General features: G+C 41.8%; 1 protein-coding gene across 2 annotated transcripts in view; it reads left to right on the forward strand.

Moving 5' to 3' along the window:
* The first annotated feature begins 6,346 nt into the window (after positions 1 to 6,346).
* The window catches only part of CHST15 (carbohydrate sulfotransferase 15), an 83,236-nt gene continuing 64,824 nt past the window's right edge, over positions 6,347 to 24,758 (forward strand). Inside the window, exon 1 of one of the 2 annotated variants that reach the window (XM_032796485.2) lies at positions 6,347 to 6,626. The gene's annotated coding sequence lies outside the window, so the exon portion shown is untranslated. The remainder of the gene's footprint in view (positions 6,627 to 24,758) is intronic. The other variant, XR_012657036.1, reaches the window with a different exon arrangement.

A 24,758-nucleotide genomic window follows, 5' to 3' on the forward strand; every position in this document is an offset into this window, starting at 1 on the left:
GATGTAAGCAGTCCACAAAAGTATTACAATATTTCTGAACCCTCTATCCGTTTACAGCTATTTGAATCAATTTCTTGCTCTCCACGAGTCCAATAAGTTATTAAACTGGTGATAGATAAAGGTAGCAGGGAAGTAATATCCCCTCTCTGCGCTGCTGTGGTGAGATCACATATAAAATTCTGCATTCAGTTCTGGGCACCAGAGAACTATAGACAAATGGAAGGGAATTCATAAAACAGCAATAAAAATAATTAAGGGGCTCAAAAGATTGACTTATTAGGAAAGATTAAAGGAATGAAATATGTATAAGTTGCCTAAAAAATGACTAAGGGAAATTATATCCTAAGTAATTCCTTTGCCTCATTGATGTTTATGTCCTTCAAGTATTTCTTGAAGGGTATTACAAGGATGTACCACTAGGAATAAAAAACTGAATCTGAACATTTAAAATCTGAGAGTGTATTTTCAGAAAGGCCAAATGCTGACCTGTTTACTCAGTTCTCACTCGGTTTTCATTGAGGCAAAACTCCCATTATTTTCAATGAGAATTCATAAAAAGTAAAGGACTCCCGGTATGGTCCTGGAGTTTGTGCCTATAAGCATCGTTCCCAAAGGCAACTTTGTAATGAAAACACCAAACTCTATTTTCAAGCTTTAAGAGTTCATCTTCTTGTTCCTCAGAACTGAAGTGAGTGGTCTGTCTGTCAGGAGAACGCTTGTCACCCTGCTGCCATGGCAATAATAAAATCAACACTTTATCCTCAGCAGCACACCTTTCTCCCATTATTTTAAATGAGACTTCTGCAAGAGTACTAAGGGGAGAACAGACTCAAGGAGACTATCCTTTCCCTTTCCACAGCACTAAATCCTGCATCAGCGCCCCGCTTGATAACTCGGACTAAGGGCTGGAGTATCCTCTGTGGTTATTGGGCTGCTGCTGTTCCCAACCCCTGGTTGCCCAAAAGAAATGCTATGTGCAGCAGCAGTGAGTGTCTCCATGAAACTGAGCTTTGCTGGACACCAGGGGCATGCACACCTTCTGCTCGGGAGTATAGATCAGTAGTGTAGTGGGAATCTCTGGAGTGTAATTTAATTTACAGTACATTGCAGTTTTTGGATCCACCACATGAAAACTCCCATTCCCCATTCAGAGATCTCCACCTGTTGGAAAGAACTACTGTTATACACCTCTACCCCGATATAACGTGACCCAATATTACACAAATTGGGATATAATGCGGTAAAGCAGCGCTCCGGGGGGGGCGGGGCTGCGCACTCTGGTGGATCATAGCAAGTTCGATATAACGTGATTTCACCTATAACACGGTAAGATTTTTTGGCTCCCGAGGACAGCGTTATATCAGGTAGAGGTGTAACTCTATTTTGCCCCCAGTTATCTCTTTGCTTCCATGAGCTGTGACATGCTTCTTCAGATAGACACTACTCAAGGACTCTCAGGAGGGCGAGTGCAGCCTCATTGACAATATACCCCTCCCCCAATTTTCCTCCATCCACAGAGGTGCTCCAAAGACAATGGGGTCTATGTGTTGTGGGGTGGGGACAGGCCAGAGGACTCAGATGCTTTGGGGGTATTATTCCCCTTCCTCTCTAAAACACACCATAAGGGCTCCTTCATGTAAATAAGTGTTGCCTTTATCTGCGTTAATTTATGCTGGTCCTCCTATCCTACAGCAAAATCCCATGAGTAAGGTTTTGTGAGACAGTGGTCAGTGCTACCATTGAGGGGGGTGAGATTGGGATGTGATGTATGAAGAAGCACAAGGTCACAGCATGGATGGGCCAGACGTTTAGTTGATCTCCTGAGTAGCACAGGTTTGAGAGACTGAAATTTTCTTTCTGAAGCTCCATCTCCTGAAAAAAATGACAAGGCAGAAACTCCCAAATTTCTATCCGTGTGTGGGAATAACATGGAGAGCCTAACAATATAATAGACACACAGAACAATAGAGCTTCACTCCCAACCCCAAAATCAGAATCCCATTAAAGCTGTGCGCTAACGCTGAGCTTAATTTTAAAATTGACAAATCTGTACTGCCAATTGCCAGGCTGAGGGGTCTATTTTCTTCTCCAGATATGCACACTTAAGTCCAATTAATATCAATGGGAACTACAAATGTATAAAACCCCCTTTAGATGCCACACACTGATGCTGCCAGTTACATGCCTTCTTTTTACCAACATCACTAAAGAGTTTTCTGTTAACTTTTCTCAGCAGATAAACTTGCCCAGAGCCAAGCAATATGAACAAACTTGTTTGAAAAGCGACTTCATTCTTTGTGTGCTGGGGAAGGTGCACATGGAAACTAGCGATGCATTATATTTACAGAAAGAGGGGCCAGGAGCTGATGTCTTATGAAAAACAATCTAGTTAGAGACCGTTTTACTGATACTCAGCATAAATCTCTCCTCTCTTCCTTAATAACTAGATTCATTTGTGTGAAAACAGGATCTTGGTTTTAAAGAACTCATTTGCTCCTGCTATTTATTTCCCTTCAGAAGCCATAATATTCTGTGACATCACAATTAGTTGCTACAGAGGTGATTTATTATGTCACAGAAGGTTTATATTTTTTCTCCTCTACCTCACTGGGGTATTGCAAACATAAATTCATTCACATTTGTGGAGTGATAAGACTACCATTATGGAGTACCTATTTGCTAGTACCATTAAAACCTAGGAATTTATCCAACTCTTATTGACTTCAGTGGGAACAGAATCAGACCCCTACATAGATTACAGGACAGATCCTCAGTTGGTGTAAATTTGAAGTCAGTGGAGCTATGCTAATTTATACCAGGTGAAGATCTGCCCCATGACTTTTGTGGGGAGTAAGCCATGTGAGCAGATGAATCCTGTTTTCATGACAATGACTTAGATATTAAAACACCAATAAAAAAGACAGAAAAAAGTCTGAAAATATGATAAGTATGCAAAATTCTTGCTAAGCAGAATGCTGTTCAGAGTCCTTGAGGCATAAGCAGGTCATATTTAACCCAGAGTAGGAACAAAGAATATGTAACTTTTTAAAATTACAGGGTTCATCATGTATCTACCCAGGTGTTTTACCCAGGGAGATGTCTTAAAATTAGTTGTGGTAAACTGTGAATTGGAATCTGTTATTTAAACTCTTTTTTAATCCCAGGGTTAGGAGAAATTCACATCTGACATGGAATGAGCCTGTCTGATACACCCAGAGCCATATGTGCTGTGGCACAGGAATTTGTAGGCAGCTATGGATTTAAATCAGCCCTTTAGAGTTACTTAAACTTAGTCTTGTGGGTGAATAATCATTCATTTGAAATACTTAAACTGCTTGGCTCCCAGTGATGATTCCATAATAATAAAATGCAAAGCAGAATGTTTCTATTATTATTATTGTTATTGTACCAAAAATGATTTCACTTCAAAAGAAACCCCCACAAATTTAGATATCCCTAGGATGTATTATTCACCAGCTTTGCACTTAGCTAAAAGTAAATGAAATGTTAACTCTAACATTATAGAATATTGAACATGCACATTGAAGCTAATCACTGAGCACATTCACTGTTGGGAAAGAAATGCAAAGGGCTACATGGTAACATGCAGCCTCTGCAAAGCACATGCGACTCACAGCAACCCCACAACTTTGGGTGATGAACACTTTTTAAAGGAAACTCTACTGTCTACAACACAGACAATGTGCCTGGTTACACTGCAAGAATTATCCAGCAACAAGCCTCTCCTCCATTGTGATTTGTAAATCAAGGCAGGAGGCTTTGGACTGAGAGCTATTCTTGCCTCTATTGCTCAGCAGATTAAAATAATGTTTTATCAACATTTATTTTTTCCCCAGCGTATATACCAGCATATATATATATATAAAACCATCCCATCCTCATCCAGTCTGTCAATCTCTGGTCTATGCCCTATGAAATTTCTTTCCCTATAAAGCACAGCAGTATGGGTGTAATTTCCTTTTCTTTTGCTGCTCAAATAAGACTGGCCCAGCACGTAGTCCACAGTAGAAGAGAAAAACGCACATGAACCAAAAGATGAGTACTCCAATCTGAGTTTGAACATTCTAATCACCACGACTGGTGAGAATGATTGATTTTACTAAATTAGTGATGGCTGAGATTGTGCTGCACCTACAGAGCCCAAATTCTTCTATGTGGTGGGCCTTAATGGATAAATCTGGGATCTCCACAGAAGCTAGTAAGACATCTTCCTCTTCCTCACATCAGGCAGAATTTAAATTGGCTGCTAAGCCTTTTTCTGGGGCCCCAATCCTAGGAGTGCATGCAAATCTACCTGATTGGACTGGTCCTGCTGAAGGCATTCAGCTCTCATTCAGGCTGCTGTGAATCCTATCATGAAGTTCATATTTTCCCTCTCCAATGTAAGCATCATACTGCAGGTGCCTTAATGTTAGTTTTGCTCTGTCAGCTGGTCATGTTCCAAGAGAAAGTAAGTTTGTGGGTTTCAGAGTAGCAGCCGTGTTAGTCTGTATTTGCAAAAAGAACAGGCGTACTCGTGGCAGGATTTAGGAAAGGACTAAAGTTGTCCATCCTCTGAACCTAAACATGTCCTAAAAGATGTTAATGAAGGTCATTCATCTATTCAAGAATGAGGGAAATGATGACTTTCTTCCCTCAAAAGGACATAATTGCAAAGATGCTTTCTCTAAGACATTACAAATTATCTGATATAAGAACACGGGAATCTTCTTTTTAGGAAAGATTTGCCAGAAGGGATAGAATTATTTCTTGTTAGATGCACAAAGAGCCTTTTGTCATTTGAGTTGTCTCTATCTTCTGCCGCTGTGCTATATCTGTGTGAGGTTTGATGCCTTCAGGAATATGCAGGGAGATTAAGCTGCAGAAGTTTAATTATTTTCTGTATGCTGATGACACATAGCTTTGTCTCTTCATCTTGACTGACTAGCAAAAGTAACTGAGTTAGGGTTTGATGGAAATTGGAACATGGGTGAGAGAAAAATGATAAAAAAGAGGTGATGTTGGTGGGCTGGGAGAATAAAGTTGTGAAAGATTATATTGACTAAAGAGAAGCTATGGCCAAAATAGCTTCCCTCCACCCCATCTACACTTAACTGGAGGGATACAGCCTTTTAGTTTGGACACAGATCTCACTACCAGCATCTGTACCATTATGACTTCAACATTAAACCATTGCAATGTTCCCTTTCGTGTGAGTCTACATCCAACTCCATTTGGACACAATTGCAAAAGGTGGCTGCTTGCTTGGGGAGTGGAGCCTTTTCTCAGGAGCACATCACACCTGGGCTCCATAAATTGCTCAGGCAGCTTTCTGGCTTCTAGTTAGAATTTAAGATGTTGGTTTTAACTTGCACCCTAAGCAGCCAGAATCTGCCCATTTTCTGGGAACGGCCCATCTGTTTATAAGGGTAATAGAGCCCTCCCCAGGAGCTGATGTTGCTGCTGGTTTGAAGGGCCTTCCTGGCCTATCCATCCCCTGGACAATGTGACAGGCCTGGTTCTGAGACACTGGCAATGAAAGCTGATCTGACAATGAAAGCTGTTTTACCCCTCTGGTCCATGGACCAGGCAGTGAGGTTGGAACCTTTCTAACCTTGAAGAGGAAGAGGACTGGTTGGATGAGCTACAGATACTGCCTTTTGTCTCCCCTAGACGTAAAGTGGGTGACAGCAGCTAGGCTTCTGGTCCTCCCCAGTTCACCTGGGCCTATGCAATGGAACTGGGGCCTTCCCAGCCTCACCTGAACAAGCACAGTGCTGGGGATGGGAGCTGAGGGGGCAGTAGAGCTGAGGCCTTCCTCCCCCAGAAAAAGATGGGCAAGGGTCTGATTCCAGACCATTCTTCTCCTAACCTCACTCAGTCTGCCCCAGGGAAGAGCACAGTACAAAGGGCTGGGCAGAGGAGCCCAGTGGGAAAGCACATTCTGTTGGCTCTGGGTGCATGTTGGAGGAGGGGAGAGGAGGTCCAGTGGAAGGGCCAGCATCTGCAATGGTTGGAGCAGCCCCTCAGAGGCTGCTTCCCCCCCTAGCTCTGTAGCAGATGCTTCCTGCAGGCAGGCTGCTTCTCTGGCTGGAGAGTGGGTGCCTTCTCCTAAGCTCAGAGTGGGGTCGGTCCCATTGCGCCTGGCGCTGCACATGCAGGAAGCCATGCCCGGGGCCAAGGCGAGGGGGTCACGCGTGGGCTGCAACTCGCTAGCCGGGGCTCTGCAGCTCCTCTTCAAGCGCAAACTTCCGCCCCCCGCCCTAGCCCAGGCCGGGGTAGCGCCCATTCCCCGCGGAACAGCAGCGGCGGCAGCAGCACGCTTGGCAAGCCCCTGCCTGCCGCCGCCGTCCGCAGCTTCGCGTGGCCGCCGCTGCCTGGCTCCCCGGCTCCCCAGCGCCGACTGGGCTCGCCGCCGCTGCTGGGGACTGGCGGGCGGCGGTGCCTGGCTGGCCGAAGCGGACCGGCTCTGCGGACCAGTCGCTACGCCGAGCAGGGGCAGGTCGGACCCACCCCACCGCCCAGCGTCCCGCCTAGCGGCTGCGGGCTACATGCAGAGCGGAGCGTGGCCGGGCGCCGCCCTCTGGCGAAGTGTGGCGCGGAGCCCGGCGAGAGGCGGAGAAGCGGTGAGTGCCGCGTGCCGCGCTCTGCCTGCAGGAGCGAGGCGGGAGGCTGCAGCCCGGGCAGCTCGGAAAGGTGCAGCGGGCGGCAGGAGGGATGCGGCGGCAGCGGCTCATGTCTGTGGCCGGCTCCGCTTGGAGAAGTTGCAGCCTCAGGGATTGCGGGGAGGCAGCGACCCGACGTGCATTTCTCAGCGAACAGCAGAGGAGCGCCCCAAGTTTTAGCTCACGGGAGGCGCCGGGGAACGTCTGCAGAAGGGCTGCCGCTGTCCTCGCACCCGGCGTGCTAGAGCAGGCATCGCACTACCTGGATCACACACGCACCACACACACACACTGAGTGCAGACCCAGCATCCTACCTGCACCACACACACACTAACTGCAGAGCAGGTATTGTACCTGCACAACATACACACACACACACTCTGAGGAGCGTGGAGCAGTATTGTACCTGCACAACACACACATTCTGAGGAGCGCAGAGCAGGTATTGTACCTGCACAACACACACACACTCTGAGGAGCGCAGAACCGGCAACACACACACACTGAGGAGTGCAGAACAGGCATTGCAGCCTCACCATACACACACACACACAGGACTTATGAGGGCCGAGCAGGAATTTTGCCTATCGAACATAACACAATGAGCTGTGTAAAGCAGGCATTTAACCTAAGCATCCGCACATGTTTCTGCATATCTGTTTCATTACTGAATTATCTATTTAGAGATCTGCGTTTCCTGTTTACCTAAACCTTACCTAAGAACATGAAACCACACATAGCTATGAGGTAGGGTTTTTTTGCTTTGTTATAGTAATGACTTGCTGATACTGTGATATTTCAACCTTTACATTAAGATCAGTTTGATAAGCTTAGCTATTACTTTATGTATTGTAATAAACTATGTAATAAGATCAGCTGGGGGAGGGGTTAAAGGTGTGTATTCATAGGGAGGTTGAGAGAGTGTGCTCACAGGGGTGTGTATGTGAATGTATGTTGCAATGTGTATATATACAGGAGTTAGGGAGGATCTCTGTGGGCTGTCTGTAACAGAGAGGACCATAGGGGTACTTGTAGGGGAGTTGGGTTTCTGTGTGCAGGTATGTAGATTGGTGTGATCAGATTTCTTGCTAGAAAGAGTTTGTGTTTTATTTGCTTTGAGGGAGGTATCCATCCGTGTTGGTTTTGATGCTCTTTGTGTTGGTCACAGTCTCCCTACAGGAGAAAAAAGAGATTTTGTCATATGCTGGTCGTTCTTGCTGACAATTTTCAGTAGCAACTGCTGGTGACAGCAAAATGCTTTTAACTTATCTCCCCCTCTCCTCCATTGCAAAGTGAAGTATGACAGTAACTGCCCAGAATATCTGTGTATCAAAGACTAGAGGACCAGCATCCTTGATTGAGCATGGACTACCTCTGAGGTCTTAACAGTGAAGTGTTTAAACTTCCTTCTGGGCAAACACTAGGTAACATGCTAAGGTGTGTTGTCTACTCTTCTTTATATACATTCTTGGTTAGTCATTTCTTAATATACATGCCCAGGGATTTAGCCTAGATGCTGAGCTTTTCAGCATTTCCACTCTGTAAACAGATCAGGGGTACTTGACTTTTTAAAAATGTGAAAATGTTAGCCAGCTGCAGCGAGGCCTTGGAAAAAAAGCATAATTACTACAATAATGCAATTTTTGCTGTCATTGTGCTGGGCTGCCTGTTGGGTTGATGCCTGTTTGCCTAAGAACTGCCAGTTGGCTAATTACAGTAGTTTTACGGTGATTTGTAGGGGAAGACATTTGTGAAACAGCTTTTATTTGGAGCGTTTTCCTTCAGTTAACTCACACAATGTGCACGTACTTTGAATAAAATTGTGGATGGGTATTGTCATTCAGTGATGCATATTTTTGGATGATGAAAGATGTTTCTTAAGGCCAAGTGGCTGACAATTAAAAATAGCTTCATAGTATGCATTTATTGAGAATGTAGTCAAGGTTTAGTGATCGCTTTATTATGATTGACTCTTTTAAGCTATGGATCAGTCTGAACTTTGGAGATGTCACATGTGATCTTCCTTTTGTTGTACTCCTTGTATTATCATAATTCTACAGCCTTGCTCTGCAGGGATCATAGTTTGAGTTGCAGGTTTAAAGGACAGTATTTTAGGATGGTACTGTCTACGTAATTATGAAATCTTCAGCTATAGATTTCATTCTGTAACCCTTGCTTTGCAGACACTGGTTTAGTTTGCGTGTAAATGTGTAATTAAAATAGAGTCAGTTGAAATGATTTGCCCTGGAAGATCTTTAATCATCTGATGCAGCTCAAACATACACCTTTTGTTTTGTGTCCAGAAAATGATCATCTACTGATCAAACCAGAGTAATCAAAAGAACAAGTTAAAGGCTGAGATTCAAAGCCCTGTATTCATTGGAATTACTCATGAAGAGTAAGTAGTTTGGAGTACCTGAAAAATGCCCTCATTTACTCATTTGTGTCAACAAATGTCTAATTAAATAGTAGTAGGCTTAATACTGACTATAGACTGTTTTTGATTTTTGCCCAAAAGGGAACATCTCCTTGAACCAATAATCATAAAAATTGGTATTTTTCACCCTATACTATGGTATAACTGTCTTAAAATGTTTTGTTCATGTTAGTGATGCAAATGGTGTCACCTCTAATGCCATCAGAGCTCCTTTCGTATTCTCTGCTGCTGGTGCCACCTCACACTCCTGGGCATTGAGTCAAAGTAGTCAATTAGCTCTTCACGTGCCAAGAAAAAGAAAATTAATTGAAATGCTGAAAAGAAGGCACAACTTGTATGAAAGGTCAGTGAACGCTACCAGATTTTTGATGACACTGGAACTTGGGGGAGCCAGAACAACAAACTTGTGTTTGTAAATCGCAGTCAGCATGGAGCCCAGTGCTGTATTCTGAAGTCAACTACAAATTGATTTTATGGTTCAAGAATTGTGATAGACAATCCAGTTACAAATGCAAAATGTTTTACATGAGGGTTTATAATAGGAATGTGACTAACCAGTTGACATTTGCATTACAAAATACTTTTAATTGTGCTGTTATAACTGAGGATGCTATAATGGACTTAATTATCTTTACTAAGCTAAAACTACAGTGGTTGGAAAGTGTACAAAGGAGAAGATAACTGAAATATCAACATTATGCTTTTATTTCATGTGCCTAAAATACAATGATTAGACTAGACAATCCACCACAAGTACTAACAAGACGCTTGTTATAGATGCATCGTCTAGTACTGTGTATAAGCATCATATATTATTGATACTTTTTTCACTTCATTTAATCAATATAGGCAATTTGCTTAAACAGTTTAGTGCAGCCAAATTTTACTGTTGCTTTTCTTACCTGTTCATTTTTGACATTAAGTTTTCCTAAAATTACGTCAGGATAGAAATTGGAAGCTGCTCAGACCTTTAATTTGTTTGCTTGAGACAGTCTGGTAATTTAAAAATAAAACTACTGTTTCACATTTTCACTTTTTATTTATAAGACAAAAAAATCTGGGATTTTTCCAGTGTTTACTTTCCAAACATTAAAACTGGGATGAAATCAGGTTAAAAATTCAAAACCCGGGAAAAATTGGGGGAAGGGACGGTGTAAAGGAAAACAAAAAAAAACTTTTTTAATATACACATTTTACTACAGTATAATTGAAACTTTTTTTTAATGTACGAAGGTATATTTTGTCTCTCTCAGAGGTAGTAGTTTTTTCCAGAAATCCTGGTTAGCGTACACTCGCATAATTTTCTTTAAAGTATCCTCACTCATGTTGAGCCTCTTGCTGCTTGGAGGTAGTCCAACTTTGAAAATATGCACTCTGCATCAACAGATCCAGGGGGTATGCTCAAAGTGTGCTGTGCTGCTTTGCTGAGGTTAGGAAGTGTGTCTTGATGATTGTTCCAGACAACCAGCACATCCAGTTTCTCATTGTCAGGATTAGGCAAGTTCATGTATGTAGTAAATTCCCCTTTCAGATTTGAAACCTCTTTAGTGGCAAATGGTTGAAACACTCTGGCATAAAGACCATAGTCTGCTGTAAATTTCACCTTGAGGAAAAGGTACAACATCTGGATGACATTCAAAAAAATATTTTGGATATTGGGGATTCAGATTATGGGCCACGGTCATTTCCCATTTCTCCCTGAGTGTTACATTAAATGTTCTGAACGCTGTTTTGGTTTTCACATGTTTCGAGGTGGGAAAGATTTCCAGACACAGATGAGTTTTCTCGTTGTGTGTTTCTCCTTCAGCTTTTGTACTCAGTTCAGCTGAGCTTTTGGTTGTTAGGATCTGGTAAACATCTGTATTGGCAAACATGTGGGCAGTAATTAGAGAAAACTCCAGTGTTTTCTGCATGTCACACAGCGATTCCAAGTTTTCAGCAATTAACATTACCTTGGTGCTTAGAATCTGGGAGTTATTTTGGATTTGCCAGTTCCTTTTAGAGCTTCTGCTTTAAAACCAACAAACTCAGGATGATCTGGGAGACACATTAGCATAGTCTACACGTTATTTACATGACAGGCAGTGAAGTACAAACTCATCCACAGATGTGACTCAACAGGGGTGGGTAATTGGCAGTTGGTTCTGCACTTACGTTGCACTGTTAAGTTCATATGCTTGAAAATGGCCCCAAATCCAATGTTAAAGATTTCATGTCTTTCATTTCATCTGTTGCAGTAGCTGCTGACAGTACAGAATTAGTTAGATGAGCAGGTAATACAAAGCAGCACTGGTTTCTGATTGAGTTTAATCTCCTGGGAAAACTGAGCCTCATAGGAAGCAGAATCTGTGTTAGTTCTGGCCACATTTTCCCAAGTTAGTTGGTACATCTCCAACATGTCAGTTATTGCTGTTGAGAAAATGTCTGTCAGCAGAGGGGATGACTGTCATATCAGCACAAAACAAAGTGGGTTTATTTGCTTTGAAATAAAAAAAAATGAAAACAAAATGCCAAGAATTGGACGGTCCAAAGCATCAGGAAACTCATCAAATATCAGACTAGACACCACATTTCCATCAGTTCGTTCCATCAGTTTAGATACTAAAGCATTGTCTTTTTCTTTCAAATACTTACGAGTGAGGTGGTCTGCATTAGGAAGCGTTTTTGCTGCTGGACATTATTGATGCGCAGTAACCAATAGGCCCCTCTACTATTAAGAGTGGTTGTCCGGTGAAACAAAGAGCACGCACAGATTCATTGATACAGTTGTGCTATGTCCTCTCTTTCTTCCTTAATCTTCTTGTGTTGCTGGCTTTCAACATGCTCTTTTATTCTGTCAGTGTGAGCACTGACCTCAGTGCTGCAGTATTTGCAGCACAATGCATCACTTCTGTCTTTACTTTTCTTGAAAATTTCTAACCACTGATTTTCTTGATAGATTTGCGTTTTTGCCCCATGTTTACCGTTTTATCTTATCTGTCTGTAACCACAGGAGCTTACCTGGGTTCCTGGGGCTCTGTGTGCTGGTAGTTCAGGAGAGGCACACAGTCCCAGGTAGGAATGGGGAAGCAAGGGCAGACTCAGTCTGCAAGGCAACCGAGAAGAGAGGAGAGACACTGTGTAAAACAATGGGGCCTCTGTAGGTTTGGGGAAGGATTGTAGGTGTGCCAGCTCAGAAGAAGGGGCAGAGTCACATCATTGACAAGGGAAAGCCCAGGAAGAAGAGGTAGCCTGATCAATAGGGAGTGAGAGGCCCTTTCCTGGAAGCCCTGATGGCGGGAGTAATCTGGACCCAGCCAAAGAAAGGGCAGGACTGGCTGTGCGTGGATCCAGAAGAACCCATGCTCATCCATCCAAACCCGTAAGGAGATTGGCACCCAAAGGTGGTAACTGGGTGGATAGGGGGCATTACATATCTTTATCTGTGGAGGATTGATTGTTTAAATTCAGTGCCAAACTAAACGGATGCAAAGAGATAGGCAGGCAGCATCTCCTTGTGAGCCAATCATAGCACAATGTTAATGTTGCTTGGTATTCTGACCTCCACCTTGTATGTGTTCTGTGTTTTACACTGTGGAACTGCTTCAGTGTCAGAGCTGCAGGACACAACAATCACATAAAGCGTTAGTGTCTAACAAAAATAAGTACCTCAAAAATACTGAGTGGATTGATAAAACTGAAAATGCAGAACGCTAAGTAAAAGTGATGTCTGAAGCATAATCAAAGCTGGAGATACTTTTTTTTTTGTTGAGAAACAAAATCTGCAAGGTAGACAGAAAATGTCACTTCAAAACCAATTGCAAAACCAATCAGTTTGACATATGTAGACAGTTTCAAAATCAATTGACACGTCATTTAATCTCCACCCCCACAGTAACTACAATGTCCTTTAAATGACGGTTAATACTGTAAAATATTGGGAACTTTTTTTTTTTAATACCGATGCCACTAGGCAGCATATGGAAGAAACTGGGGGTGAGGGGGAGACAGTAGAGGGGAAAGGGGGAGAAATACGCCTCTGTTTCTGAAAATTATATTTGCAGTATATATGCAGGGTTTTTTTTTCCCATGATGATCTACATTCCTAACAACACTCATATATTTCTCTAAAGATTTATTTATTTATATTTAAGGCCTGTTTGTTAAGTGGATGGAGTGTTAGTCATTTCACATTGAAAAAATAATACACAAAAATTAAAAAATAACTGGAGATCTTACCAAAATTTCTCTGAGAAAGAACAGGTGTAAACATAGCCTATTATGTCTTAAACAAACCATGCATTATTTAGTGCTTCCTCACATTTGTGTATTAATCAAATAAAAAAACAAAGTTGGAGATCTTGTACTTAGCAATGTATTTAGGTTTCCACTGCTATTGCATTGTTAGCTTTAATAATATCAGATGTGCTTTCTTTAGATTTAAACTAACACCAATGGTCTGTAATTGCCTTAATGATATATGGATTTAGGAAGTTAGAACATCCAAATGTTTTACTCCTTTTGTACAGATAGGTCAACTCAGCAGAAAACAACCAGACCTAAAATATGTGCCATTACATTCTCACATGAGAATCTTCATTAACATTAAGGTTACTAGACTTTATAGCCTACAGATCAGAAACTGCAAAGAAATATGCAGTTAAGTGATTCAACACTCCAGGGCAGATTCTTTGGTGTAATTCGTCATAGATACAAGTTTGTCTTCCATTTATATGGCACTCATCGGTTCCCCTTCTCAGTCTTCAGTGCATCCCTCCACCACCCACATAGTCCACTTATTTTCCTCTCATCCCAAACAGCTGACAAATGACTTTGAGTCCCATCATGTTCCTTGATGGGAACTCTGGTTATTTAGCTAGAGGAACCTAATGAAATATGGGGGGAAATGGAAAAATTTTCAAGAGGGAGCATTTAAAAATATATCCTGTCCAAATTTAGTTTATTTTACAAAAAATTACTAAATTTTATACTTTACTAAATAAAAACTAAAATTCCATTGTCATCTGAAGGGTCATTGTGGCAAAACTGGAGATTAAATTCAACAGTTAAAGTGTGGAACAGAGAGTTTTTAATAGTGCTTTAAAGTGCAAATCTCCATACAACCTGAAGTCTAGCGATTCCACTGATGTGTCCATAAGATTGAACAGTATTGCACAGTTATGTACAGATTGTTAATTCAGTCTAATGTATGTATGGCAGAATGTAATGTTTCTATTTGATTAAGGGTATGTTTTACAGTCACACTAGTTATTTGTTCTTATGACCAATTTCACTTATGTGTTTTGACCAAATAACTGAAAATGTGATCATGATCCTGGACTGATTGCTTGATCTGATTTTTACATAATGAGCAGGAGAGGCAGACTATCTGGGAACTTGAGTGCAATGAGAGCACTGCAAGTCTTTGATTACACAGACATTGTAGGCAATGAATAGCACTTTAGGGGCAAAGGGTTAATGTAGCTTTTGCATGGAATATTGCATTTATATTATGCCTAGTTTCTAGCTGGTGTTGAACACTGCTTATAAATGCTAGTTTTAAGGAACCTACCATCCTTCATGATAGTTTAGATAATGAACAGACAATGGAGAACTTCTAACACATGATTCTTAGCAAGAACAAACAGAATTAAGATGCCAAGTCATAATGATTACTGATGAGGAGAGAAACAGTGTAGTTGCACTCATTTCACTGTGGCCAGAGGCCAGGGATCCAAGATATTATTGTGAACATTAATAAAAATGGTATTGTGAATGTTAATGAAAACAAACACTACATTATTGGGTCCCCTGCCCAGTGTTTCTCATACATAATCGACGTGTCCTCTTCAGAAGTTGTTGAGTGAAACTGATGTAAATTCCAAGTAGACTCTGTCTGTAAAACAATATAAGAACGGTCATATTGGGTCAGACCAATGGTCCATCTAGCCCAGTATCCTGTTTTCCAACAGTGGCCAGTGCCAGATGCTTCAGAGGGAATGAATAGAACATGGCAATTATTGAGTGAGCCATCCCCTGTCCTCTAGTCACAGCTTCTGGCAGTCATAGGTGTAAGGACATCCAGAGAATGGAGATATGTCCTTGACCATCCTGGCTAAGAGCCTTTGATGGACCTATCCTCCATGAACTTATCTAATTCTTTTTTGAACCAAATTATACTTTTGGCCTTCACAACATCCCCTGGCAATGAGTACTACTGGTTGACTGTGCATTGTGTGAAATAGTACTTCCTTTTGTTTGTTCTAAACCTACTGCCTATTGATTTCACTGGGTGACCCTTGGTTCTTGTGTTATATGAAGGGGGAAATAACTCTTCTGTATTCACTTTTTCTATACCATTCATGATTTTATAGACGTCTATCATATCCACCCCCCCTCCCAGTCATCTCTTTTCTAAGATGAAGAGTCCCGGTCTCCAAAGGAAGCTGTTCCACACACTTGCACACAATAATGTTTGGTTTCAGAGTAGCAGCTGTGTTAGTCTCTGAGGTGCCACAAATACTCCTGTTCTTTTTACAATAATTTCTATTTCCCTTCTCTATACTTTTTTCATTTCTCATGTATATATTTTTGAGATGTGGTGACTAGAACTTCACAGAGTATGCAAAGTGTGGGCATATCATGGATTCATATAGTGACATTATGAAGTTTTTGCCTTATTACCTGTACCTTTCCTAATGGTTCCTAACATTATTAGCTTTTTTGACTGCTGCTCCACATGAGTAGATGTTGTAGAGAATGATCTGTGATGACTTCAAGATCTTTTTCTTGTGTGGTAAGAACTAATTTAGAGCCCATCTTTTTGTATTGGGATTATTTTTTCCAATGTGAATTACTTTATATTTATCAACAGTGAATTTCATCTGCCATTTTGTTGCCCGGTCACCCAGTTTAGTGAGATCCCTTGTTAACTCTTTATGGTCAGTTTTGGACTTAACTATTCATCTGCAAACTTTTCACCTCACTGTTTACCCCTTTTTTCCCAGATAATTTATGAATATGTTGAACTGCACAGATTCTAGTGTAGATCCTTGGGGACCCCACTATTTACCTCTTTCCATTCTGAAAACTGACCATTTATCCCTACCCTTTGTTTCCTATCTTTCAACCAGTTACTGATCCATGAGAGGACCTTCCCTCTTATCCCATGACAGCTTACTTGGCTTGTGAGTCTTTTGTGTGGGATCTATAGCAACTGGATTACCCTTGTCCTCATACTTGTTGACACCCGCAAAGGATTCTAATAAACTGCTGAGGCATTAAAAAACCATATTGACAGTTCCCCAACATATTGTGTTCATCCATGTGTCTGATAATTCTGTTCTTTACCAGAATTTCATCCAGTTTTCCTGGTATTGAAGTTAGGTTTACTAGCCTGTAATTGCCAGGATCGCCTCTTGAGCCGTTTTTAAAATTTAATGTTATATTAGCTATCCTCCAGTCATCTGATACAGAGGCTGCTTTAAGTGATAGGTTACGTACCTCAGTTAGCAGTTTTGCAATTTCATATTTGAGTTCCTTCAGAAGCCTTGGGTGAATACCATCTGGTCCTGGTGACATATTACTGTTTAATATATTAATTTGTTCCAAACCTACCTCAATTGACACCTCAGTCTGGGATGGTTCCTCAGATTTGTCATCTAAAAAGAATATCTCAGATGTGGGAATCTCCTTAACATCCTCTGCAGTGAAGACTGATGCAAAGAATTAATTTAGCTTCTTTGCAATGGCCTTTGGTTGTCCAGTGGCCCCACTGATTGTTTGGCAGGCTTCCTGCTTCTGATGTACTTAAAAAAAATTGCTGTTAGTGTTTGTGGTGGTCAGTGATAATGAAGATAGTCAGCAATAACGTTCCGAGAGTTGATCAAGAATTCATTGACTCTAATTGCTCAGGGGCCACAATGTGCAAAATTAAACAGATGCAGGTGGATCAAAAGGAAGTTGAAATATAAAAGCCTCAGTTACTGCATTATGGGCCCAATTCTGTAGCTTTAGTTAAGTGGAACTCCTGTTCACTTCAAAATAACACCATTATGATGTTTCCAATTGGCGTTTTGGCTGACTAAGAATTGCAGAATGGGGCCCAGTGATTCGAAACCACATAGCATTTGCAGTTACTGGATGACAGATGTTCTCCTATATTTGACACTGTGTAGTATATACAGAGTGTCTTTTGTAAGCAAATTTACAAGCCTTTGGATTTATAGTGCACATACTTAATTTTATAAATATTTGTATTTTGTTGTACAGTGTCTGCATTTTAAATATACTGTTTCTCTGTGACATAGTCTCCAACATATGTTTTCAACAGAAATTCATTAAAACTGACATTTTTACTCTGCACATAGTTTTCAGTGTGAGGAAATATACATTTAACAAAGATTTCCATCTTCATCCTTTAGAAAATAATCATTTTAAACATAACTCAAGCACACTGTTCGCATAAGGTAAGCAAAGCTAATAAGATTGCAAAAGGCCTTGTTAATATTGTTACTTATTACATGTATTTGATCAGCATCCCATTATGCTAGGTACTGTACAAATACATAGATGTGGTCCCTTACCAAAGGAGCATGTAATCTAATTAAAGTCCTTTTGGTTAAATTTGGACAACTGCGATGACCCAATCTATCCCAAACTGGAAAGAGCTGTGAGACCAAAGAAATAATACATAGAGATAAGAAACATGAGCAGAAATTGCCAAAATAAGATTTGCCTTTGAAAAATGCAAGTTTCTGTAAGACATCTGGGGGAAAAATAGCCAGAAACTTGAATGACAGGAGAATTATTTGAAACTCATACACCTAGGAGAAGGAAGCGATGGGGAAACGGTAATACTGAAGAAAGTAGGAGAGATACTGGACAGCAAATTAAACATGAGGTATAATGTGATATGGCTTCAGAAAAAACAGCAGCACTATTGCCATTTTTATGCTGCATATCCCTTTTATGGAGCAAGCAGGGACAGTGTGTCTCAACATGGCTCTGGTTGATTGGACCAGGAATATTGTGTTTAATATTTGCACTGAACTGGAACAGATTGTTTGGGTTCTAGAAAATTTAAATGAGTGTATGAGGAAAGGTTGATTTTATATTTAATATTAAACTCATCTATAATTTAAACAAGGCATGACAATGGTTTACAAATAACTATAATTGAAGGTGTTCACACCAAGGAGGAGAGGAGTCTCTCTTTTGTGGTACAGTATAGGTATTTCTAGAAATGGGATTAAATTAAAAAAGAAACAATTTAGAATGAATATTAGGAAAATATACCAGACAGTGAGATGTACTTGGCTTTGGAGTAGCTTCCCAAAGGAACTGGTGGAAGCTTCATTCCTTGGGAGTTCTTAAACTAGACTGGACAAAATACTAGTAAATGTCCTCTGAAGAATACCGTTTTGTATGAATATAAAATGGATGATCTAATGATATTATCCATCTCTGACTTCTTTGATTCTAATATCTAATCAATTGCTACTTTTGTAAGCTTTATCATTCAACTGTTTTATACTTTAGATAGCATTACCCCAACGAGTGTCAAATGTCTAAGGAGTTTGGTAGATATTCCTCACAGATTTTCCAGGAGAGTCTCTCAGCTCAAATCCCCTCATGCTAATAGTCCCACAAACATAAGTCACTATAGATGACTGCTCATCCCACAAGTAACCAAGTCTGGCTTGGTGGCTGAGGTATATGAGAGTTTTTTGGGGGTCTTCTTTGGAACTACTAATTGTGCAGTTTCTTGGATGGATACCAGTTTGTTAAACTGGAGGAGTAATAGGCCCTGTTATTCTTCAAGAAGTGTCCCTGTGGGTGCTTCACTTTAGGTGAATCTGCATCCCTGCCCCTGTGATCAGAGAATTTTAGTAGGAGTGCCTGTTTGGGTCGCATCGTACTGTCCCCATCTAGCACTGACTCTGGTGGTTATATAGCACAGTCAGGGCCGGTGCAACCATTTAGGTGAACTAGGCGGTTGCCTAGGGCACCAAGATTTGGGGGCGCCAAAAAGCGGCACCCCCCCCCAAATTTTTAAATGGTTGCAGCGGCCGCTGCGTAGTCTGAGCTGCCGGCAGCCCGGCAGCTTAGGGTGCCCCCGGGGTCAGCGCGCCACCCGCAGCCCGGGCCGTCCCGCGGGCGTCAGGGCCCGCGGGCGGCGGGCTCCCGGGGGCCACCGGCCGGTCCAACCCCCGGGTCACTGGGAGACGCCGGTTCGCGCCGCGGCGGCGGACGACGGAGCGTCCCCAACGGGTCAGGAGCCGCGGCGGCTGAGCCCGTGCCGCCCCGGGGCGTCCCCCGGGTAGGCTTCAGATCGCCCGAGGCGCTGCGGCGGCAGTCCCGGCGGCCCAGTCGGGCGTCCCCCGGGTCAGGGCAAGCCCGCGGCGGCGGCCCCGGCGGCCCGGGCGTGTCCCCCGGGTCAGGGAGCCGCCACGGCGGCCCGGGGTGTCCCCTGGGTCTCAGCGGTGGTCTGGTGGAGCGGAGGAAGAAAGAGAACCCCAGCTCATGCATTGGGCAAGGTAAATTCTAAATTATAACATGTTACTCTGTGACCCTGTATTGTGTATAATGTATGTGATTGTGGGGGGGGGAGGCGGGCGCAAGATGGAAGTTTCGCCTAGGGCACGAAATATCCTTGCACCGGCCCTGAGCACAGTGTGACCACTCCCTCACCCCAGTTCCTTGTCTACCACCCTTGGCTTGAGACGGAGCAATCAGCAGTGCCTCCGAGTTTGCCTTTATCTTAAAATGTAGAGTTAGAGTTAGTAATTTTAGAACCCAGTTAGTTAGCTTAGCTACCCTTCTCTTCCTCATTTATTTTTCTTTGTTTAGAAGAATTTTATTATTAGATTAAGTATCATTTCTTATTATACTCTTTAGCAGAGTATAGATACCCTCCCTCATGGGAGAAACTTTATTCTAAGTGGCATGCCTGGATCTCTGGGTTTTAAACTTTGCTTAACTTGACAGGAGTCAATCCTGTCTCTGACAAACAGTCGCAGTTTCTCCGCTGTCTTGGTGAGACACACATACCGCAAAAGTGCTCTCATTGCCATAATCTTAAGACTTACGCCAGAAGAGCGAGGGATCTTAAGATAAAACTTCTTTTGATGGAGAAGTCTCTGCACCCAGCTTCCAGTCCAGGATCTCGAGCCCCTCCTGGATACTGGTCTCCAGTGATGGCATCTGACAGACATTCCTCATCACCCTCACAGAGGAAAGACCACGCCTTCAAAAAAGTGGCAAAAAAATGGGCTATGACCTCTTCTTTCCGGGAATCAGCTAAAAAGAGACGACCCCCAGCTTTCAGAGGCTCTTGGTACTGACCTCACTGAGGCCAACTACCTCTGAGGCGGCGGGACCCTCCAGTACCATGGGTACCGTGACAGCCAAAGACCCTAAGTGGGCAGGGTCAGAGAGAAGCAGCAAAGGGCAACTTATCCTCCATTCCTTGGCCCCTTCGGAGTGGCTCAAACATGTGTCGCTGAGCAGTGCTACAGTCTGTGGCGCCACCTTCTGCCTTGATGTTGCATAGCGCTCAATCATTGGCATCGAGAATTGCTGTAATTCCATCGGCACCGCCAACAATACTCTCCTAGATGCTGATGCTCTTGGAACTGAAACACAAAGACCTCCTGGTCTCTTCAGCCCACCCTATCACTAAATGATTTCTCAAGGATATTCATAACCTATATCCTGAAACTTGAGTATCTACTCCACCATCTCATTTTTCCCAAAACCTCTTGTGAACAAACGAGAAGCAATGTTCCACACCCTGGACATCAGAAGGGCACTAACATTTTACATTGAAAGGACTAAAGTCGCTAAAGTATTTTCTTGTATTATAGAAAGATTTAAAGGAGCTGCCCTAACTAAGCAAAATAGATGTCTGGATGCACCGACCATTATCATCACCAACAGCAACTACAGCCCCATCAGGTACCTACACACACTCCAGCAGATCGTTTTCTTCACCAATAGCCTTCCTCAATAATGTACTCATTATGGATATCTGTATAGGAGCAACCTGGGCGTCAGCCCATACATTCACAGAGTACTATGCAATAGAGCAGGACTTGACATCAGATGCTCTGCTGGGACTTACTGTCTTATCATTCTTCACAAATTCAACTCCCAAGTCCTTTCCATCCAATGAAGAACACTGTTTTACAGTCATCTAAAGTGGAGCACCCACAAGGAGACCTCTTGAAGAAGAGATGGTTACTGACCCTGTGCAGGAACTGAGGTTCTTTGGGATGATTGTCTCTGTGGGTGCTCCATTACCCACCTTCCTCCCCTCTACTTTGAAAGTTTTTCTGCTAGGGACTCTGTGGTAGGAAAGGAATGGAGGAGGGTTTGTTCACACAGCGCTACGTAACAGACAAGAGGTGGCACGAAATGGGGACAGCACATGTGTGACCAAAACAGGCACTGCTACTGAAATTATCTGATCGCAGGCGCAGGAGTGCAGGCTCAACTAAAGTGAAGCATCCACAGGGACAACTGTCTTGAAGAACCTGAGTTACTGCACTGGTTAAGTAACCTTCTCTTTGTGTATTGGGATCAACAGCTGGACTCTTGCATCATTGTTGTCAATTGGACTCTGCACAGGAGCATGGATCTATGCAAGCAGACCCTGATTTGGCATTGGGGCTCTAGAAAGCCAATAAATCTCGAAGATACTTGCTAATGGTTCTAAGATTGCTTCAGCTAGTTCCTTGAGTGTCTTAGGATGGATTTTATCAAGCCCTGCTGACTTGAATACATCTAACTTATCTGAATATTTTTTAATTTGTTCTTTGCCTATTTTGGCTTGTGTTTCTTCCCCAATTTTGTTAATATTAGTTGTGTTTGAGTATCTGATCACCACTGGCCTTTTTAATGAACAGTGGGACAAAATAGATATTAAAAACCTCAGCTGCCTTGAAGTCATCAGTTATTGGCTTTCCTTCCCCACTTTGTAGGGAACCTATGCTTTTCCTTTGTCTTTCTCTTGCTCCTAAGGTATTTAAAGAACCTCATCTTATTCCCTTTTACCTCCCTTGCTAGGTGTAACTCATTTTGTGCCTTAGCCTTTCTGATTTTGTTCCTGCATTCTTGTGCTATTCTTTTGTGCTCCTCCTTAGCAATTTATCCATGTTTCCACTTTTTATAGGATTCCTTTTTGATTTTCAGTCTATTAAAGAGCTCCTAATGGAGCCATATTGGCCTCTTACTGTTATTCCCATCTTTCCTTTGCATTGGGATAGTTTGCTGTTGTGCCTTTAATATTGCCTCCTTGAGAAACGGCCAGCTGTTCTGAACCTCTTTTTATGGATTAATTTTATACTGTAGTCACTTGGATTGTAAATAGCGTAAGCGTAGAAAGATTGACAGGATTTAAATCTGGGTGAAAACTGTAGATTAAATTTGATAGTACCTCATGAGGATTTCATTTCCCCTCTTGGTTTAGGACATTTACATGAATTGTTTTTCTCTTTCTACTGTGTAAGCAGAAGTAAGTGGTATAAAAGCAATGGGAAACTGGCATAAAGTTGTTTAGGTGGGGAAAGAAGTATTAATCTTATCATATTGATGTTATCAGCTCACTATGATATTACATTCTGGAATGCCATAGCCTGGAGGTGCTAAGGTAAAAAGAGGTAGCTAGATTCTGATCACTATCATATTCCTAACCTCTGCTTTGCGAAATTTCAGTGGCTTAACCTCATTCCAAGTCCCTCTATATTAAGAAATGATTAAGCACTTTGGCTGTTACAGTCCGTAGCCTGAAAATACCTCGTTTTGGCATACCCCCTCCAAATATAAGAGAAATAGTATGTTTTCCTTTGATCTCCTGCAATGATTTCCTGTGACAGCATATGATTCCTTTTTTCTCTCTCAACGTGTCCAGTTCGGTCAGTCTTATAAAGTCAGCCATGAGTTTGATTCTGATCTCGGTTACAGCAGAGTAAATAAAGAACCGGTGCACTGGAGGTACAGTGGTAGAAAACTGGTGTAAGTGAATGTGGGAAGAGCTGAATTAGCAGAAAGACGAGATTTCCAAAAGCTGGGGATGTTCCATGGGGGCAGTGCCAAAAATATTGGCTCTTGCATTAGGCTCCATATGAAGCTCCATTGCATCTGAGCCTGAGAAGGTCTATTGAGCTCCATGGACAAAGCTGCTCATTTTTCTTTTTTTAATTTTTTTAGCAGAGTAGAGGTCTAAGTGACTTTGTCAAATACAGATTTTGTCCAATAGGGGTTTTCTTTGCTCTCTGTCTAGATCATAATTCTCATCACACAGGGAACGATAGTAGTTTGCTATGGTGTTTGTGCAAACATATATTTTTAAAATTATTTATATCTATTATTCACAGAAAATAGGAGAGGGAAAGAACTACCTCCTTGCCTCTGCAGGTAAAGGGAACATGTTTGTGGAGACATCAACATCCCTGGATCAATGGCTGCTATCCCTAAGAGCTTCAGCAAGCTTGGTAAAAGAGACACTATCAACTTCATTTGGCCTCAGACTGAGCTACTTTACAAGTTGTTTGTTATCTTAAGCTCCTCATCTACCCAAGTGCTTCTGTTTTGTTTGTTTTTAAAGAAAATGTTCTTTACAGCCCTGAGAAATTTGTTTATGTAAAATTGCAGGAAAAGTTTGTTTGTTTGTTTTAAAGTTTCTCAAGGGCTACAAGGATCAGTTTTATGAAGAGGCATGCCAGAGGCACTTGGGACTATAATTGGCTCAACAGCCACTAGCTTTGAAGGTATTCCATGTTGAACCTGTGTTGAAACTAACAGTTAAGTAAGGCGGCTATGAAAGTCATTGTGTTATGCAATAAAATACATAGTCAAAGGGACAAGAGCATTCCTGGGAAGGAAAGAAAAAAGTATAAAAAAAAAATTGAGCTTTTATCATGATGCCGGAAGAGATATTTCTGTAACTGTAAGGCTGCTCTTTATATCACATAAAAACATTGGCACATGCATCATCATGGTATTGCTTATGAAACAAATCAACATAGAATCCATTTTTTCAAACCTCTCTACTCTTGTGAGGCACTTACCAAAATAACGTATTTCTAACATCTCTAGAACTGCAATGTGACTAATTATCTGGACTCTTAGTAGTACTGGTAAATATATCTTACTTGTATCATGTTTATTTTTTCTAGCATTGTCTGCATGAAAAACACAAATATCTTATTTATAGCTGTTTTTGTCATCTTTATTTGGCTGTCATATACATTTTTTAAAACAGAAGAATAAGCTTGCAATTAAGACATTGAACTGAAATACAGGAGACCTAGCTTCAGTTCCTTGCTCTGCTGCAGGCTTTCTGTGACCTTTGACAAGACACTTAATCTCTCTGTATCTTAGTTCCCCATTTGTGAAATAGGATTAATAATACTTCCTTTCCCTCACCCTTTGAGTCATCAATTTAGAATATAAGCTCTTCAGGGCGGGGAGAGTCTCTTACTATGTATATGTGCGTAGGGGTTCTAAGGATAAATTATTTGGTGGCCTCAGAGTGCGGCCACCCACTCATGCTGGTGGCTGTCCTCACACTTTTTCCTAAAGCTAATTAAGTGTTTTAGGAAAAACAAATAAAGATGCACATATACATGTCCAAATCATTGTAATTTATTTATTGCTAGTTAATGAGTCTGTT

Source organism: Chelonoidis abingdonii, chromosome 15 (assembly GCF_003597395.2).
Source record: "Chelonoidis abingdonii isolate Lonesome George chromosome 15, CheloAbing_2.0, whole genome shotgun sequence".
Taxonomy (NCBI): domain Eukaryota; kingdom Metazoa; phylum Chordata; order Testudines; family Testudinidae; genus Chelonoidis; species Chelonoidis abingdonii.